This window comes from Trichoplusia ni, chromosome 2 (assembly GCF_003590095.1).
Source record: "Trichoplusia ni isolate ovarian cell line Hi5 chromosome 2, tn1, whole genome shotgun sequence".
NCBI classification, from domain to species: Eukaryota; Metazoa; Arthropoda; class Insecta; order Lepidoptera; family Noctuidae; genus Trichoplusia; species Trichoplusia ni.
This window is the reverse complement of record NC_039479.1, coordinates 4736799-4757606: the sequence shown is the minus strand read 5'-3', so window position 1 is coordinate 4757606 and position 20808 is coordinate 4736799.

Sequence of the window (20808 nt, the reverse complement as noted above, 5' to 3'; positions counted from 1 at the left end):
TAGATAAATGATGAATTTTGAAATAATTAGAACTAGGTAACCTAATAATTAGAATTAGTTAAGCAATGTCGATTTATTCATTAATTTTAAAGGTTGACTTTGAGCTTTGACATCTCATTTAATAAGATTATACTATTCGCAAAACACAGGCGGTCTATAACGAACTGCAAGGCCATTAAAACAAAATTATTATAATAATTCAAATTCAAAGAGTTCAAAAACCTAACAACACTAATTCATGCGCCATGTTGAAAAGCATTCCTAATTCAAATTTCAAAAAGGTTCAAAAACCCATCAAAACTAATTCATGCGCCATCTTGGAAAGCATTCCTAATTCAAAATACGAAAAAAAAACCAGTCGGAAGCCAAAGAAGGCGTTATCTAGCACTTATTATATTCAACAGTAATTTATAAACACACGACCGTTATTTGCAGGATCAATAAATAATATGTGTTTTCTAGATTACAAGACATACATAAAATACTTCTTAGACACGTCCACTAATAGCCGTGAGTGACCCAAAACCTGACTCAATTAGTACATTCATAAAAATCTTAACAATCCTTGTACCATTAATTCTTAGAGCAAGTTAGTTATAATTGTGCAAGAGAGAGAGCACTCTCCGTTTAGTACACTGTCTCGCTTCAACAACCGATACAGTTTTACGGCAAGAGATAGTGGTAGGCGTAAATTTTGTGTCTAATCATTTTATGCTTTTATTACTTTATAATACTGTAAATCAATCTGTTACTTAAAATGATTGATAGCCGTCACTTGTTTTTGTTTGGTATTTATTTAAGAACCTAATTTGTCTGTGTAAAGAGTCTATAATTGAACTAGTCTAGTTGAGTTTTGATGGGTATATCGCGTATGTTTTTGTACATTGCGGGGCAGCGCGGTTTAGGCATCGTAAATGATCAAGCATTGACGTCAATGTGTTGAAATTTTCTGTTTTCAATTTACCTTCATTGTACACCGAACTCTGTTTGACCAGTGACGTCAAATATCTGGGAGTGACCCTGGATAACAAACTGCTATGGAATAAACATGTAGAACAAAAACTCAACAAAGCCTGCATCAACTTCTGGCAATGTAAAAGACTAATGGGGAAAATATGGGGCCTTTCACCCAAGATTACCCTGTGGTTGTACACAGCCGTAATAAGGCCAATCATCACATATGGAGCGGTAGTATGGTGGCCCAGGACCAAACTAACTACCGCCATGGATAAACTACAAAGCTTCCAAAGGCTAGCATGCTGTGCTGTCACAGGATGCATGAGAACAACACCAACAGCGGCTCTGGAAGTGCTGCTTGGACTGCCACCGCTGGATCTCTTCATACAACAAGAGGCAGCGGTGGCTGCTACAAGACTACAACACTCGGGACTGTGGCGCGCACAATCTAGAGGTCATGGTGACATATGGCACAAAAGCCTTGAGTCCATACCAATGCTGAATGCACCATGTGACCGAATACCTAGGATGTATGTCTTCAACAAAGCATACACGATACAAACTACAGAAAACAAACAAGATTCCTCGGGAATACACGAGGTACGCGTCTACACAGATGGCTCAAAGACGGACTCAAGCACGGGCGCTGGAGTATTCTCAATGGACCTGAACATCAACATATCAATACCTCTGGGTGCAGATAACTCGATCTTCCAGTGCGAGTGTGTAGCCATCACCCAGGCGGCCAGAGCTATAGAAAGAAGAGGGATCCAGGACCAAGCCATCAGGATTCTCTCCGATAGCATGGCGGTTCTGAAGGCACTGGACAACTACATCATCACATCGTCGCTGATACAAGAGTGTCACCAAGCACTTGAGCGCATTGCTGCAAGCAACATGGTGACCCTGCAATGGATAAAAGGCCACAGCGGATCCCTAGGAAACGACGCTGCTGATCAGCTGGCAAGGAGGGGATCGGACACGCGGATCTTTGGCCCCCGGCCATACCTGCCTGTGCCCTTTGGCCAGTGCAGGTCATGGCTAAGGCGACAGACTACTAACAATCACAACGATCGCTGGGCTACAGTTAACGGCTGCAGACAGTCAAGGGAGGCGGTCCCTATCCGTTCACCGAAACTGTCTCGCGGCCTGATTGGGCTAAAGCGGGTCGACTTACGAATAGTGGTGGGCTCGCTGACCGGGCACATTCCACTCAATAAACACCTTTTCACCATCAATGTTACAGATAGTCCACTATGTAGAGGCTGTCTTCAACATGAAGAATCAGCGGCACACGTGCTCCTGGAGTGCACGGGGGTCGCGGAATGCCGGGCAGGGATCCTCGGTTCACCGAGCTCCGTCACAGAAGCCTGCGAACGTCCCAGGAGACTTCTGCGCTTCTGGAGGGAGTTGGGATGGCTGGACTGACAGCCTCCCAAAGCCACCTGACGCACAATGGGCCGACTTAGAGCCTACGTGCGGAAAAAGGAGCCCATCACCAAGTACCAAGTACCAAGTTACCTTCATTGTTTTATGGATATAATATCTACTTATTTGTGGATTTCATTCGATATAACATAATTTGTACGTTAACTATGAATAGACCAGTAGAGCGATACTATTTAAATATTATTATTATTATCTTAACCTTCAAATGTTTACAGATATCTTAAACTCCAACCTAACAAGCTCCTATCGGCAATTTTCTTATCAAAATAAACTTTCGCTAATTAAGTTTTTATTGACCTCAAATAACTTCATACCGGTAGGGTACCATAAAACTTTCCAGTTTATTTTATGACTGGAATAAAAACTGTGTGACGGTGACCTTTCAAGGCAACAATATTGCCCATGATTGCCTATATCACTAGCTTTTATTGACCATTTCTTAAACTAGGATTTCTCTTAGTTAAAAATGTATTAAATACTAAATGCTCAATTAAGTGATAGACTTATCTACAGTTGCTATGCTGAGTTGCTATCCGTTCGGATTTTTCTTAGTTTAAGGGCATCTGGGGAGATTCCGGGGAGGATTTCGTTTAAAAAAAAAGGCTTGGGGCGCCGCGTTTAAAATACGAATCGACTCGTATGTTTAAAAAAAAGTTGACAGGTCAGTTGAGTTTTGTCGGCTGTCAATTTTTTGTAATGAAAAACCCTTGTCTTATTTAGAAAAGTATTATGGCATTGCTATCCTCTGGAAACCGTAACAACCGTAAGCTTCGCCGTAAAGTAGTCAACGCGAAGGCCTAAATATCGAAATACGTAAGAGCGGCATTTTGAAGAGTTCTTTTTTTGTGTAAAATGTATCTGTTATTCTTTCAGAAAGATTCTCGGGCATTTTAATGGGCGGTATGTTTTTTATTTATGTATGGTAAAGAATTGCATACGCCTATGTAAAGCTACCAGGAATACTGAAACAGTTTATGGTAAAACGTTAACGCATGTTTATTCCTCGCATTTCTCTAAATTTCTTATAATTTTAGTCACATACCCAAAGAAACACTCAGACATGGAACAACCTTTTTAATCACATTAATATTTACAAGACGCGATGATTGAAATTGTCAAACATTCATTGGCTTGGTGACCTACACCACAGTATTTCAAAGTGTACCATTTAAGATCCAAAGTTGAATTGATAAAATAAATTATTTGCTAAAACTAGACTTCAAAAGAATTAAAAAAACTCTCTAACGCAAGGATAATGACCTTAAAATCGATTTATTTAATATATACAGAACAAAACAAGCTTATTTATGTAAAGTAATTTCGTTTCGTAAAATATAATGCTTAAGATCAAAGTTGGTATCTATTTCACAGCTAATGGACGGTAGAGGCTGAAAAACGCATAGCTGATTAGAATTATTAGAAACTAGTTCCTGACTAGTATTTTGGATAGGATAAATCTTTGTGATTGAGTATACTTTTGTAATTGCTTTGGATTTATCTTCTTAATCTCAAGCGATAATGGTAAGTGTGTGTTGTTGACCAAAATACATTTTTTGACATCATTTCTTTTTCGTTCATAGTGATCTAAATGATGAGTGTGCTTGTGAACTTCCAAACACATACAAATCACATTTGCCGATTTTTAATTACTTAGATCTGGGCTTCCGATTTTCAATTTTGAGTTGATATCAATAGGGGATATTAATTTTTGAAAAAAACTTTTTTAGGCGCGACTAGGAAGAACCTAGACGAAAATACAAAGGAGGTCCGTTATGGCAGAATTTTATCCTTATGTTGCGCGGGGTCTCATACATCTTTACGCTGCACAACGACACTCAGGCTTAGATCAACCAACAGATATTTTTAATAATAAATTAACATAAATAGTGGGTACAAAAGGCGAGCTTAGCCTAATAATGGGTTTTCTTCCAGTAAACCTTTCAAAGACAAGCATTTGTGGATCGCACAAACACTTGACTTGACTTTAGCTTATGTATCCTTCTGCTGAGTCAACTTTTTCTATAGCTTCGGGAAATCACCGTCTTTCTTTCTTGTTTATTTTTCTTATGATATAATACACACACGTAATGAATTCAATCTTATTGACGTCATTACGTCTTATTGACGGTAGCGCCATCTTAAATGGATGTTGCAACACTAAACATAAAAATTATGTATGAGACAAATTTACAAATTGCATAATATCCTAGGAATAAATTAATATTGATTACTTCTGCACACAAATACAAAAGTTTTGTTGTTTACACGAACTAACATACCCACAAGCTACTAATTAGCTAAATTCAATATAATCTAGAACAAACAAGGAATTTTAATTTAAATCTACTTTCATTCATCCAGTTTTTAAAGAATTAACGAGTTTTTATAATGATAATGTAAAATAGCTCATTAAAATTAATTAATTACGTTTTTTTATCAAACCCGGCTTAGCTTCAAAGTAGGATGTTAAAACAAATACTGCAAGATTACCATACAGAAAAAGAAATGGAATAATATCGAATTAGTAAGCCTAAGCAAAGCCTTAGGAACAAATGACAGTTGGGCAAAAATCTGAACTAGAAGATAATTTTTCCTGCAAATGTTAAGCTTGTTCGACAGGTATCCAAAAAAGAGACGAAGATTTCATCACCAGCGATCAGCACACTTAGCTCCTTCCTAGATTATAAGAGTTTAAAAAGTCCCCGGTCATTTTTGAATGCATCTGGAAATAGCCAACTTTCAATAAAAAAACATAGATCTTAAAAAGTAATTCATTCTTGCAAACAAAGATCAGCTGATGAAAATTTAGTACGAAAGAAGTAAACACATTTTTCAATTTTTCAATTAAGTGTCTGTTTTATTTGACGAAATTTTTTAATCAATGCAACCCGGACATTGAATGAGTAAATACGAAATCAGAGAACAAAAACAAGATACAGTCTAATTTCTCAAAAAATACGATATCACTGTTTTTTAGGAACATGTATATGTAGATTGATTATTATTAGATATTCGCGAAAGCTCATAAAACTCGAGTTCACCTCATAAATTATTGTTATTTAGAATAGTTATAAATCAAAGTGTTTGTAGAGATATAATCAACCTTTTCCAATCAGAACCGTAAATATTTACTCTAGTGATATTTTAAAAATTAACTTTTTACATTAAGCTTGGATATTTTGCAAGGATGAGCGTGTGAACAGTTTTTTGCTGGTTATAAAACTTAAAAAACGTCCGGCTAATTATCAGGAGATTATTCTTTTTGATTTGCTCAAAACCCTTTTTTCATTTGATATGTGTGAAACGGGAACGGAGGAGCTCGTGGCTAAGCTATAACCGCATAAGTGATTCGAACACAGGTTAAGCTATGCTTGACGCGGTTGGTCCGTGGATGGGTGACCATCTTTGTCATTACCTCCTCCGTGTTTCGGAAGGCACGTTAAATTGTGGGTCCCGGCTGTTATTCTTACATCTTTGACAGTCGTTACAGATAGTCAGAAGCTGAAAAAGTCTGATAGCCAGTCTAACCAAGGGATATCGTGTTGCCCAGGCAGTCGCTCCTTGTAAAATACTGGTACTTAGCTGAAACCGGTTGGACTGGTAGCCGACCCCAACATAGTTGGGAAAAGGCTAGGCAGATGATGATGTGCGAAACGGGAAGAGGCCTGTGCCCAGCAGTAAGACGTATGTGTGAGACTTAAAGCTAACTTTTAATCATCATTGTGAACCGTAATGTTTCATTATGGCTGTCGCAGATGTCGGCCAAAAGTATCTTTGTTAAGGAGTTCATAGTTTGATAGAATAGTCAAAGCTAGTATTTACAAAAACAGTAAAACAGTATAGATCTGATTTAATTAAGGCTCTTTCGCATGACAGCTTACGGCTTTAAAGCTATAAGAAAGATACAAGCTAAAAATCTGTTCTATTTGGTCGTTATCGCGACATAGAGTGATGAGTTTGTAATGGGTAGATTAGAAAAAAAAAATACAAAAAAGAAATGGTTTTCTAAATCGATACATGTCCAGTGCTAGACATAAAATAGATTAATTCTTTATGATAATACTGACTGCATAAATTGTAACAAACTTTACCAATATAAAAACTGTAAAGAAATAAACTGTCATCAAAGTTTATCTAAAATCGATATTTAATACGTGACACTCAACATTATTTTTAGACTAAAGCCTTTGGACGATATAAAAATCTGTGTAGGCCTAAATGTTAACGGTTTTAAAGATAGACAGAAACTTTCAAAAACGAATAAAGAAATTAAACGAGTCTTTTATTGGTCGTAAAATAGCACCCAGATACAATTATTTTAGCCTATCTGCTACATAGCAACGGTATGTTTTTTCTGGTCTACATTACTTAAAACATTTGGCTGTCGATTGGTCAGAAAGCATTCGTTTTTTTGACAAGATTTGATCTGAAAACAGTTTCGTGTGTGTCTTCGTGCATGTGACTTAAATGTTTTGTGAAAACCCCAGGATTAAAATCCATAGTACGGGATTGTTTAAAAACCAATTTCATACTAAACGGGAAAGTGGTATCAACGCTTAACTTAATTTACCCCAAATTCAATACGGAGCGGAACACTTACTGTCAACTGTCAATAAATTCCCAATTTTTATATTGGAAAAATGTCAAATTTAGTTTAATTTCCATTCGTTCATCGGCCATCGTAAATAGTGGATTTGAGGCCCAGAATAAGAATGGATCACAACTATACAAAAAGTCTAAAAAATGGGAAGTAAAGTCGCATTAACACTTCTAATAATCTTGTTTACGACGTTAGATAACAACCAAGAACTTTACATAACTGAGAATATTGTTCTTCCTATATGTTACGCCAAACACCGGATCATACGTATAAAATATTATATAATAACCGATATTTGACATCAAATCTCTAAATTAATCAAGTAATTATACAGTGAGATTGATTTATTTGATTGCGTATTTAAATAACGATTTTAATTGGATTGTTGATTTTGCAAGAGTTGTTCGGAATAAGTGGATATAGGAAAGTATATCTAGGTTTAATTATTCATTTATAAGTAGGTCTTTGAATGTAAGTCATATTTCAATAACGCAATTATACTGTTTAAGTTCTTTAAATAGTAAACAATCTTGATGCATATTTGTGTAACAATAAATCGCGACTTAAAACACATACATAAAAACAATAACGATTACCTAATCATAGTCATTGAAATAAACCAGTCGACAAAGTTTATTTATTCATAAAGCGACACCGTCTATTATGTTTCTGATCGTTTACCTTTTCTTAAGCACTTAAATTAATTCAATAGTATACTTGCATGTACACGGTACAGCCTAAGACGCCACTAACATTCCAAAACATTTGAATCAAATATCGCGATATCTAATGATCGTGCCTTCGGATGTCGCCTCGTCCCTACATAAACTGAGGTTAAATATTACGTATCACTCGCTTGATCTGATCACCCTATCCGTGTCATGATCGCATTTAGGACGGTCGTAATAATTATCATATCTTACGTGATTTCCAGTTAACTTAAGATTGCGATGAAATCAGGGAAAAAATACTTGTTTGGTCTCTAACAAGCCGTTGGTAGAGCTCGTGGCTAAAGGTATTCTAAGCTTAACACGTGCGGTCCGTGGATAGGTGATCATCTTTGTCATAATGAGTTCTTCCGTGTTACAGAAAGGACGTCAAATTGTGGGTCCCAGCTGTTATTCATACATCTTTGACAGTCATTAGGGGTGAACAGAAGCTAGAAATTCTTACAACCAGTCTAACTAAGGGGTCCCGTGTTGCCCAGGTAACTGGGTTGGTGGGCAGCAACGGATTAGATAAAGAAGATTAGATTAGGAAGCCGACCCAGACATAGTTGGGAAAGGCTAGGCTGTTAATGACCTTTAAGCCATTGCCTTTCAGCAACAAAACATCCAGTTTCAATTCTATTGTTCTACAAGAAAAAATCCTATCTCTTCTTGTCAGCGGTTTCTACTCTACTTAGATCAGTACTCCACTAATATTGATATTTAGCCTCTACTTTACCTCTCCCTTAAGTACTGGCTATATATTTTTATTTGCCTTGACCTAGATGACGCTAATGCGGCCCTAGTAACTGTTGAACACAGTCATTCCTAGTTATAGTTAGAAAACCTTAATGGTTAGGTCTGTGAATATTTATTGCGGAACAGCACTTAACTGTGTTTTATGGGTTTTATAAGATAGTTTAAAACAATATTCATGGCAAAAATGAATGGTTGTTCAATTGTTTTGAGGGCTAGAGAGGTTTTAAGTAGGTAGTTGGCTTTTACATAAGCTTTCACCAACTAGTAAATTTAGAGCAAAATAGAAACAAAGCAGTTGAAAAAATGTTTACAAGTTGTCAAAATCTATCCTGAAATTTTAGTGAGTGACCTTATTTGAAAAACAAATGTTAAAAAAGTAGTCTTTAGTCGAGAAACTCTCATCAGTCTTATAAAAAAGTTATTAAATTAGTTTAACCGTCTGCTTGTTGCTTTAGCCTGTTGAGGTGATGATATTTGTAAGGCAAGGATCGTAGGAGGGGAGCTGAAGATCTAGCTTCGAGGCGTGCGCTGGAAGAGGTCTATGCCCAGCATTGGAATAATACGGGTTGATGATGATGACGATGACTGCAAGACTTCAATAATCAGTTCATTAACTCTTAAATAGCAACCGGTATCAAATATTAAGTTTATTGGATTCTACTCAATTAAAACAAACGCATAATTAGAAGCGAAGGGAATGATTCCAAGGTTGAGTAAATCAATGCACCCGTTCACTATTGGTCAATGCAAACATTCAATACAAATGCTAACGAAAGTTGCATCGTTTTATATGCGTAGACAATCACCTGCTAAATATACAATAATATAAATTATTGATAATCAAATTCTACTATTATTATACTTTCTCTTAATATTGAGGTAAGCAAGACATGGTATTACTAAAGTTGCATTTTTTTGCATCTTAATATCTAATTTCATGACTTTTACTCGCGTTTATTTATTTGTCATTCAGAACGTCAACAGAAAAAGAGTATACCAGAATGTTTTGAATAAGCTTTTTATTAAACAGTTTTCAAATTTACCCGCACCCGTCAATGTCAACAAGGTAAGTAAAATACGTCAATATTTTCAGAGTGGATGTTATTGATTAAAATTACTTTAACAGGTTGGTTGTTGCTCAGTCCGTGCTAAGTAGCGGCAGACCTTGATACCTACTAGGTTTTCCTGCGACTTTACCCGCATGTATTTGTTACTTAATGTGGTGAAGCATAGCCAGTTTTCTTTTTCTAGCTCAATCTAACCCTATCGTAAAAATTGGTCCTACATTTGAGCAGCAAATCCTTATAAAGAAACTGAGGTCCTATTTCCACCCTTGTAAAGTGATATTCTTGTATGAGCTATAATATTTTCCTCTTTGATTTTACCTCTGAAGCATGTACATGTTAATAAATGGCCAATTGTGGACATTGATATATTTACTATGCAGAATACCACAATACTAAATAACGATTTACCACACATTTGAACTCAATTTATAATTTATTTTGAATCACAAGATTTACTTACTTAAACTTATTTACGACGGTATAAACATGGCCTATTATTTGCCCTTTTCATTGCACATAAATTAGAACCAGTTAAATTTTGTATTAAATCATTAGGACATTAAAATCTGGTCGACCTCTTGAGCCCTTTCGCTTTTACATTAAAGGGACTATTTCTCTCCTTTGCCATACTATTTAATCTAGAGGATTACCATCATCTCGTAGGACTTGTAGTGTTGAAAGCGATAGGCCGTCGCCGTATTTAGGCTTCTAGCGTCACACTGGCATAAGTCTTATTAAAAGGAAGCACCTAAGTCTATCCCATATGTTCTTATGTAGGTTCTTTATAAGCTGTACCTGTTAATATTTGTAAGGAGAGTCTAACCTGTTACCAATCATTTGGAATGACGCAATCTGTGTTTGTTTTCATTTATCTTCACTAACAGTTTTCTTAACAGGCTGCCACTTCTTTCGTATATTTTATACAATCAGTACAATGGCCATTTTTGTTGCCACAATGCACGATATTCACTCTGCTCTAATAACAGATTAGTAAACAACCAACCTCTTTGAACTTCAAAAAGCGAAACGTACAAAATATAGCAATCCTTTGACGACCTCCGTGGTCGAGTGGCGTACGCACCGGTTTCAAGGTGTCTCTGAGGTCCCGGGTTCGATCCCCGGTCGGGTCAATGTAAAAATCACATTTCTACATTGTCTCGGGTCTGGGTGTTTGTGGTACCTTCGTTGTATCTGAATTCCATAACACAAGTGCTTTGGCAACTTACTTTGGGTTCAGAACAATGTATGTGTTGTCCGCATTTATTCATTTATTTATCAATCTTTGTGAACGGCATAGATTCAAAACCTAACAAAATTGCCTCAGTAATAACTATGAACGGAAGAAGTTACTAGTTAATGTTTTACGATGGTAGGCAAGCATAGTTGCTGGCAACCACGGTGATTAGATGTCAGTTCCCTTAGGCACTAACAGGAACATAGTTTATATCAGCTGAATAACTGAGTGATTTTAACTGGATAGGTAATGCCAGTAATGGGCTATCGATGAAACTCTTTCAACAGCTTTAAATGAGCTGTTTAGTAAGTATCGATGGCTATCGTTTTTTACTAGCATTTAAGATGTAATAACTTTATACAAAAGCAATATTGCTCATGTGTGATCTATCGAGTGACGTCATATGGAACTATGTATTATTGTAAGTACATAATATTATATAGGTGTGTGTCCGTTTGTCCGTCCATCTGTCAAGTAGCTTAATCTCATGAACTGTCATAACTAGAAATATTAACATATTTATTTTCGGTATAGGAAAAAAAATATGAAAAGAGACATCGACGTTAAGCAAAGCTATAATAAAAATGTGTTATTTTTGTTGCAAAGTTCTCTTTGAGTTACTTGTACGGAACTGGCATGGCAGTGTCGTGAGGTCGTGATCTGAGAGTAAATATTATTATGTATATTTAATTTTACTAAAAATAATAAGTATGCTAGTTCAAAAAATACCGATCAAGAACCAATCAAAATACAGTTCGACAAAAAAAATGCTTTAATTTTATGAAATAAATTTGTCAGTGTATTTTACGACTAGATTCTCTGACTTCATTTTTGACGACTAAACATGTTTGAAAACGAACCGCTTCCGGTAGTAAAGTAGATGATAAATGGGCTTTTATCTATGAGATAATGTTTAAAAGTCATAAAAAATCAAAAGCTACAACTCATTTGACTTTACATTTTCTAAGTAGGTATGCAGAAGTGATGGCTTCAAGTATAAATGTTGTTTAACCACCTCAAAAGTTGTAAGATCCAATCCCGGAGTGCATGTCTTTTAGAATTAATTTGCCTATTGCAAAGTAATAGAACCTGAGAAAAGAACCTGATCATTTTTCAAAGGGCATTGTCTACGATAGATTTTACCCTGACGCAAGGTTGAAAACCAGTTCCACGAAAAGAACTTCTTTTCTATACAAGACTATCGAGCAAAATCTGTACTCTATACTAATACTATACTAATATATACTATACTAATATACTATACTACTATACTACTAATATATAAAGCTGAAGAGTTTGTTTGTTTTTTGAACGCGCTAATCTCAGGAACTACTGGTCCAAATTGAAAAAATCTTTTTGTGTTGAATAGACCATTCGACGAGGAAGGCTTTAGGCTATAAACCATCACGCTGCGACTAATAGGAGCGAAGATACAATGCAAAATGTGAAAAAAAACAGGGCAGGTATATGTAAATCATAACTTATCTTTTCTACCCACGGGGACGAAGTCGCGGGCAACAGCTAGTAGTAATATATTTGTCAATGTGGAAGAGAGGTGCCACTTTATGCCGTGTATAACGTTATCACGCTTCCACAACCACAAGAACATTACTTCAAGACGTAATGTTAGAGCCTCAGTGCCATACAATACTTTTTCAACATTGACCAGATACCTATTGTAATGAATGACGCACTTCAAATTAAAATATCAATTAATTTTCAAGTATCATCATACAAACAAAGCAAATGAACAAATGAAAAGATATCTTACACGTCCTACTGTCAATTATACACAATAGTCTCGCGTATCAATGACTTTCTCTCTTTAAGTATTGTTTGATAAAAGAGCTATTGATTTAACAAAACAATTGATTTCTAGTATATCAGTAACATGTACTTGACATCTAAAAAATATATCTCATTCAATAAACCAAGTCAGGCTATTGTGGTCTCCCGCGGTCGGTGTATGAAGTATTGCAACGCATTGCCATACACCGACACAAAAACGCGGATAGCACGGCGGTTCAGATTTAGTCTGTAAAAGTCGAACACTACCCATTACCTCCCCCGAGGGAGGATCCCATGAGGATTCCCCCGCCTTAACAAAAAAAAAAGGCTATTGTGGTCCACTGCTGATCATAGGCATCATACCCAGTCCACCTCCATGTTTGGTGCACATAACTTGTCTTTTATTTGACCAAGAAGATTCAATAGTCAACAGTTGTTTTTGTAGAAGCAGAATCTGAAAAGGATAAAAGATGGAAAAAGATCGCGGTGTGAAGAGAGCGTATCTGGAACGACCAATAGGTAGACGCCCTATTGGCCGACCCACATATCGCTGGAGTGATACAGTTGAGGCAGATCTTCGGGTGCTTCATGCCGATGACTGGTAAGAAGTGGCGAAGGATCACGCAAAGTGGCACTCTTTCGTATCAGAGGCCAAGACACAATTTAGGTCGCTGAGCCAACAGAGTAAGTAAGTAGAATCTAATATTGAAAAGTGTTAACGAAGTGGAGAGTGGAAGTGAGTTCCACCATATCAACAGTCTAGCTATAAAAACTCACTGTAAACGAGCAAATAACTCAATAAATCGATTTACGAACACCTCAATTTACATAGATATAAACAAATCATGAGATACGATAGCCAATAGTTTATGTGTATTAACACGTTAAGCGTAACGGTTTTTAAATACGAATTTGTTAAATTCGAATCGACTTTCGCGAATAAGTAGGTAAGTATTCAGATTTCTTTTAGGTAACATTATATTAGAATACGGAACGGGTAATGGATGCTCATTAATATTAGTTTATTACTTGAAAACGACCGTTAAGATAAAGCTGGAGGCATTCCTCCTTAGATAATAAAATGGGAAGTTTATTCGCATTTGCAACAATGTGTATAAACATATTTGAATTTATATGGCTGTCTCGTTTTTAGGGTACCAAAAGGTAAAATCGGAACAATATTAATGAAGCTAAGCTATCTGTCTTATGGTTACCAGGTTGTATCTCTTATCAGGAACCGCGATAACTAGACATATGAATATCACCGCCTATACATAATATGTTACCGCTATAATAACAAATACTAACATTAAAGATCGAAGATAAGTAATTTATTTTATTACCAATTTTATTTCTACATTATTTTGTCACCAAAATGATCGTTTTTATTCAGCCTATTTGCATGGTTACAGTGTCGCTATTCCGGCTCGCCATTGACCCTCGTATTTGCACTTTCATTGATTCTAACCAGCTTCCTATTTATGTTACCTTAAGATCTCAATCTGAGATAAAGCATTTTATCTTAAAATCTTAAAATCTATAAAACATCTTATAAAATTAGCCTAGTGTAATAAATATCTATCGAGGTCAAACAGCCGTAATTCAACATTAAAAAAACTATATTTAATTTACGATTTTAATCTCACAAATATCGAAAATTTAATCAATTGGCAGTAGAAAATAATTTTTGGCACTGATGCTTTCAGAAAACCTATAACTTTGAAAATAATAAAATTATATCCATGTTGCATACTTTTTGTTTCAATATTATAACTTGCAGAACAAAAACAGTTCATTACATTGTTTCGCATGCCAACACTTGCGTAGTCAACAAAAAAACCCATAGGTCAATGACTGGAACTTCCCTATTAATAAAAAAACTATTAATCTTTTACATTTCAATATAATTCCATAAACTATCATCATTAAGCCTTTACTGGCTCACTTCTTTACGCTTGAAGCGTCTATTAAAATGTTAATTCTATGCTATTTCTAATTCTCCCTTTATAACTATAGGGAATTTCCTATACCAGCTATTTAATTTTTAAGTTGATACTCATTTAGAGCAAGTAATATCGTTCGAGTTCAATACATTGCGGAGCCTATCAACTGTGGTCACATAACAATAATATTGTTGTAACAAAAACGTACTATTGCGTAAATATTGCTTTAAATAAAAAAGAAACAATAAATTCTTCTGTTTCGGTTCATCTAGATCGAAGTTCTGCGCTAACAGATATAAATAAACAAAAGAAAATTCTCTTTTTTGAAGTCGGTGATATATCATGGAAACTCAGCAAAGTATCGCAACTCGTGCAAAATTACTTACCTTGTCTAAATATGCCTTTTTTATTCAAAGTGAATGCTGTCAGCTACATGTTCCTGCATAACATGCACGTTATGGTAATTATAGTTTTTCTAGTTTTTTTTAATCATTTATCAATAATTCATGTTAACAACAAACAAACGTTAGTATTCGTAACATCACATGCTTTTTATAAATATTTATGTTATTTTTTGCTGAAGAAAAATAATAACGACAAATAATATATCAAAATTATTTTTTTTGCAAAAATCTTCAGCACCTTCAACACCTGTCCAATTACCGAAAATTCCTTTACTGTAATACAATCACCCGTTTTAACTATAAATTGAAGGGAAGATATTACTCTTAAACGCCTTTCGAAATCCCACCGATCCGCGAACTATGAAGGTTTTATACAAGTAGGTCATAGTACCCATAAGCGAAGATAATACCAGCACGTATTACAACTCCGAGTAGCGTGCTACTGGGAAATGAAAACGAAAAATTAAGATGCGTGGGAAAACATCATTATGTAAAGAAATTTGCACCAACAACCAACAAAACTTATTGCACCAATAAATTATACGCAGCAGTAGTTTTTCATCGAATACGTTAATTAATGCAATTTGTAATCGTACTTAAAAATGATTAAGTTGATAGGCCCACTGTTTGATAATTATTATATGTAAATTAATTTCAACGAGTTCTTTGTTTACGTCTTTGGAGTTACGATTAATACCGTTCTTATGGAATTTTATATTTTTAAGTAGAGTTATGCAATTACTAGCTATTGGCCGCCCGCTACAAACTAGAAATGATCCCACGGTATTATAAAATTGGGATAAAATCTATCCTTTGTTAAACCTGATTATGAACTATCTGTGTACAAAGTTTCACTTAAATCCTTGGAACAAACATCCATACATACAAACTTTAGCGGCTAAACAACGCAGAAATAAGAAACTGTTTAGTTTTCCCATATTCAAAATCCACAACCATTTATTTGACAGCGGCTGCTAAGGAACAATTTTTTAAACATAATCTGGCAAATAAACAGCAACCCGTATAATCCTCCCTTGACAGCTTTCTCAATGCTCTAGCTGTGGAAAAAACATCATTGCAACATACTCCACGACACAGCATTCTGATACTCCTTTTACATAATTGTAATTCTTTTAAACTTGTACATTGTATTTGTATCCTTCTCATAATTCAACAATGCAAGAACTATTGCATTCGTCACAGCTTTCATATTGAACTGCTTTAAAGGAACAACATGTTTATAAAGGTATTTCTATTTAATTTAAACAGCAAAACATAATTATAATGCCTGATAAGAAAAGAACGCAAAGCTAAGAAAAACACAACTGCCCATCAATCATAAAACAAAAGCAATTTCGTTTGTATATTATTTTAATGAAATTCATAGTAGTGTTTGGCATACATTATGTATAGGCATTGATGCGTAAAACCCCAAGATGCTTACGAATATGCCTAAAGATAGAGTAGAGTATTCTTTATAGTACACTACACTATAGATTGAGATTGCGATCTATATAACTTAATAACAAAACAAAAATGTCTGAACTAATTAAACATTATGTGTAGATTTTAGTACTTAGTTTAAACTCACGACAAATAATACATTTTTGACACATGCAACATAGAAAGGTTGAAATATAAATTATTTCTGATGGTTATATTTTTTCGGAACTGTATATCTGATAACATATGATATCAATATTCGTTGATACACCAATTTAAATAAATCACCTTATACCGAAAGTGAAAATTAAATTTATAAGAAATTCAGGCCTATCTTATTCTGATATTGAGAACTTTCCGTTATTTTAAATATGCATATTTAAAACTAAGTGGGTCTAGGTCATCTTCTGAATTAATTTTTAAATGGCAAACTAGAATCGGGTAAAATTGATAATCTAATTAAAATAAGCTCATTTAATTTATTCAAAAGAACAAGTTTTGGAGGTCACACGTTACAGGTAAAAAAAAGAAGATTCGTTCTTTACTGGTTAATATGTCAGTTATTTATACTAACGATCATTTTAGTAAGCTTTCTATAAATATAACCCTCTGTAAATAAATATCTAATAAAGACACAAAAACATTTTGGAGTTCATATTGAACTATAGAACTTTGCGATTCTACGCATGGATTTGTATCCACGAGGTGCAGGTTCGATCCCAAAGCAGGCAAAGTAACAATGTGACTTTTTCAAAGATATATGTAATTTCTTCTTATTCTAAGACACTACTGACAAACGGTGAAGGAAAAAATCGTGAGGAAACCTGGTATCCAAATATTGGAATCCTAAATCGACAACTCGCAGTGAACTAGCGTGGTGATCAATGCTGAAAACCTCCCCTACACGGGAAGAGTCCTGTGCTCAGCAGTAGGATAGTATAAAGGCTACGCTGATATAGGTTAACAAAGTTAAATACTTGACGACCTCCGTGGTCGAGTGGCGTATGCAGCGGTTTCAAGGTCGAGCTCTGAGGTCCCGGGTTCGATCCCCGGTCGGGTCAATATGAAAATTCACATTTCTACATTGTCACGGGCCTGGGTGTTTGTGATACCTTAAACAATGCCTTGTTCAGAGCAATATATGTGATATTGTCAATTTATTTAAAAAGTAGCTTAAAAAAAGAACAAAAAACATAACGGATATGAGCAGAAAGAGACAAAGTGTTACATTTAGCCATCCGTGAGAATTATAACAATAGCCGGATTGTTTTAACTATTTACTATGATTATTCGCGACAAGCAATTGACCTACTGCTTTTATTATGCATTTGTATGGTTATAACTATGATTATAACTTTAGCCGCCATTATTATCTTAAAAATAAGATTCACACACTCACGAATTTAAAAGGTTGTTTCGGTAATCATTAAGATGAAACTTCATCTTCGTTTGAGATGGCTTAGATAAAGCTTGATAAATGCTAGATTTTTTGATTCTAAAAGGAAAAACATTTAATTTAATTTTTGATAAGGTGAGAGGTCATTGTTTATTTTTTTTTGTATGAAAATCTCAATGGATTTGAGAATGATTAGATAGTTGCGAGAGATACAGAATTTCATGTTTCTTTTTGTTGTCACTGTACGGATAGCCGAGTAGTTTAGGTCAACACGCCAAACTCATTGTGCGCGACGTTTTGCGGGTTCGATCCCTGTGTAGGCCAAGCGTGTGTATATGTTTGCGTGAATGTTAACTCTGGAACTGGGTGTACTAGAATACGTGAATTGAATTCGGTGAAACCCTCTGCGAAACAAGAATTGAATTCCTTAGTTTTTTTTTAAATAAAGCTTTCTTAACCCATATGTCCACTACCTGTTTTTAAATTACTATTCACTTTGCGCATTTCCTCAAGGCACAAACGTCGTTGTCTAGTCACATCATCATTAAAATCCCTATTCAAACAAGCGTCTATCTAATTCTCTTATTAACTTAATTATTCAAAGCTATCTGAAGCTCTTACATGTAAATTCACATGATACTAAAGAGATCCCGTCCATCATACTTTGTATCTAAGTATGAAAACAGTCTTCACTTATAATAATCTGTTTTAAAGCTATATAATCAGTGAGGTCACATACAAATGAGCTGAGAAATGACTCTTCACACAATGCCTCCGTTTAAGGCTTTCGATACACGTGGACATGTTTGTATTGAATGCTAGACAACTTTTGTATACAAAAATCTGTGACTAACAACTGGGTGTTTGACTAAACAAATGTAAATAATATAGAAAGATAGATTTTTTTTATATCGTATAAACACAAACTTAAGATGAAGCAGTTTGTTGTAAGCTTCTGTGACGTCACTTATCGGTAGATACACTAAAAACTGATAAGGAACGTTATGTATAAGCCGCCACTTACTTATGTCTCTTTTTGACGTGTAGTAGCTTCGCATTTATTTTGATTTGGTAAACTATATAATAACTATACGAATGACATACCCAAACACAGAACAATCCTTCGTGAATCACAAAAAACGCTTTTCCAATGCTGGTATCGAACCTGCTACTCATCACACACAGCAGGTAAATCGTGGTGACTCAACCAGTTGGTTATCCGTACATTACAAAAGCACAACAGCAAATCGATTTCGATTGTGCGCAATTGTTTTGTAAATTACATTTTGTTTGAACATTCTGTACTTGAATGTACAGTCGTCGGGTTTCGCCTTGTGTGTGAATGTTCTAAGACATTTTCCTTAAATATTCTAGATACCTGTGTGGGATCGGTCCGCGTGTTTGTTGAACTTTGCCACACATTGTGTAGTAGAGTAACAGTCACTTTTACATTTCATTGTTGTGCTGTCAATCATTAAGGTGTACAGTAAACGGGAAACTTAATGTTTTGGTATTTTGTATGTACATATGTATGTATTTATTTATTTATTAAAACTTTACTATAAAACAGTTGTTACATTTGTCCCGCAAAACTGCTTGCGCGGTTTAATGCAGGTAATAGTCTCAATTAAACTTAATAAGCCTTATAAATATCTGCTCTATGTACTTTAATCAAAACATTAATGTTATGACACAGTAAGTCTTATTTAAAGTTGGTTTCGTAGAACGGTAGATAATTTTCTTTAAATTTTAAGCAATAAGAAATTTAATCCTTGTATCGTAAAATACAACTCGAAAACTCCCAAATTGATAGGATTTTGGTGAATTTATTTCATTTAAATTGCTATGAAAATAAAACATTTTGAATCTTGCTACGTATAGCCAAGTTAATTACCTACCCTGAATTTTAAATCTACTATATAAACATTTTAGTCTAATACAAGATTACCACACATATTACAAATAAATATGCATAGACCAACATGATTAGTTTTAAATAAATTTTAATTATGAATTCACATCTGCTGACATTTAATGTAATTTCTTTCAAAATAATACTATTCAAAAGCTCTGATTATGAATAGCATATTTGGAATTAGATTATTTATTTCTCTAGCTTTATTAGTAAAGCTATAACGACGAATAAATCGATTATTAATCCGATTTTCGAACTTGTTTTAATGTATAATGAACCTGGACTGGCTTTGCTTGAATTCTAGACAATCTAGAAACTAAACCAACGCAACGCAATAAATCGTTACTCCGTTATAAAATGTGTTTTTGCATTTTTGAATTGCTTAAAATATGCGTCATTTTTTGACATACTTAGATTTGGCATGAAAATGTGATTTTTGATCTGTGATTATCGTTATTCGACTACTATAATATGATAATTCAAATTTGTGGAAAAGTTGTCGAAAATAAAATTTTATGTAGGAAAAAAAATGTCTTTAAAATTCCGAAACTGACTTACATTTTTATGATGGAAGTAATATTTTTTTTTTATAAAAGCTCTCCACTTATGCAGTATAAGAACAAATTATATTTCCAAAAACAATTTATAATGCTGAGGCTTCTGTATCCAAAGGGCAATAACAGACCTATTATTGAAGGGTCGTTATCTGTGCGTTTGTTGCTAGGCTTAATCTCGAGAACTTTGATAGGTATACAGTAAAAAAATCACTAGAATAACAATCGTGGTTCAAGCAACGATTCTTACGCTCTTTTTCATGAGCTGTATTGTGTGATTCCGACTCGCTCTTGACCGGTTTTCCAATATTCAAAATAGAGACAGATTTATGGACTAATTATTTTTAATCACTCAATTATTTTTTATCACCAGATGTTTGACTTGCCATTGTTATTGCCATTTTACAACGGGACTCTTTTATAACAAGAAGTCAATCAAATACAGGATATTCCTGAACAAAATCTAGATTCATTATACGACTCCAAAAAATAATAAATTTTGTACATAATCGCCTTTCTAATTCATTTTATGGTCTATTCCTATGCAAATAATTTTACATATTCTGTTCGGAAACACTAAAATATGTTTTTT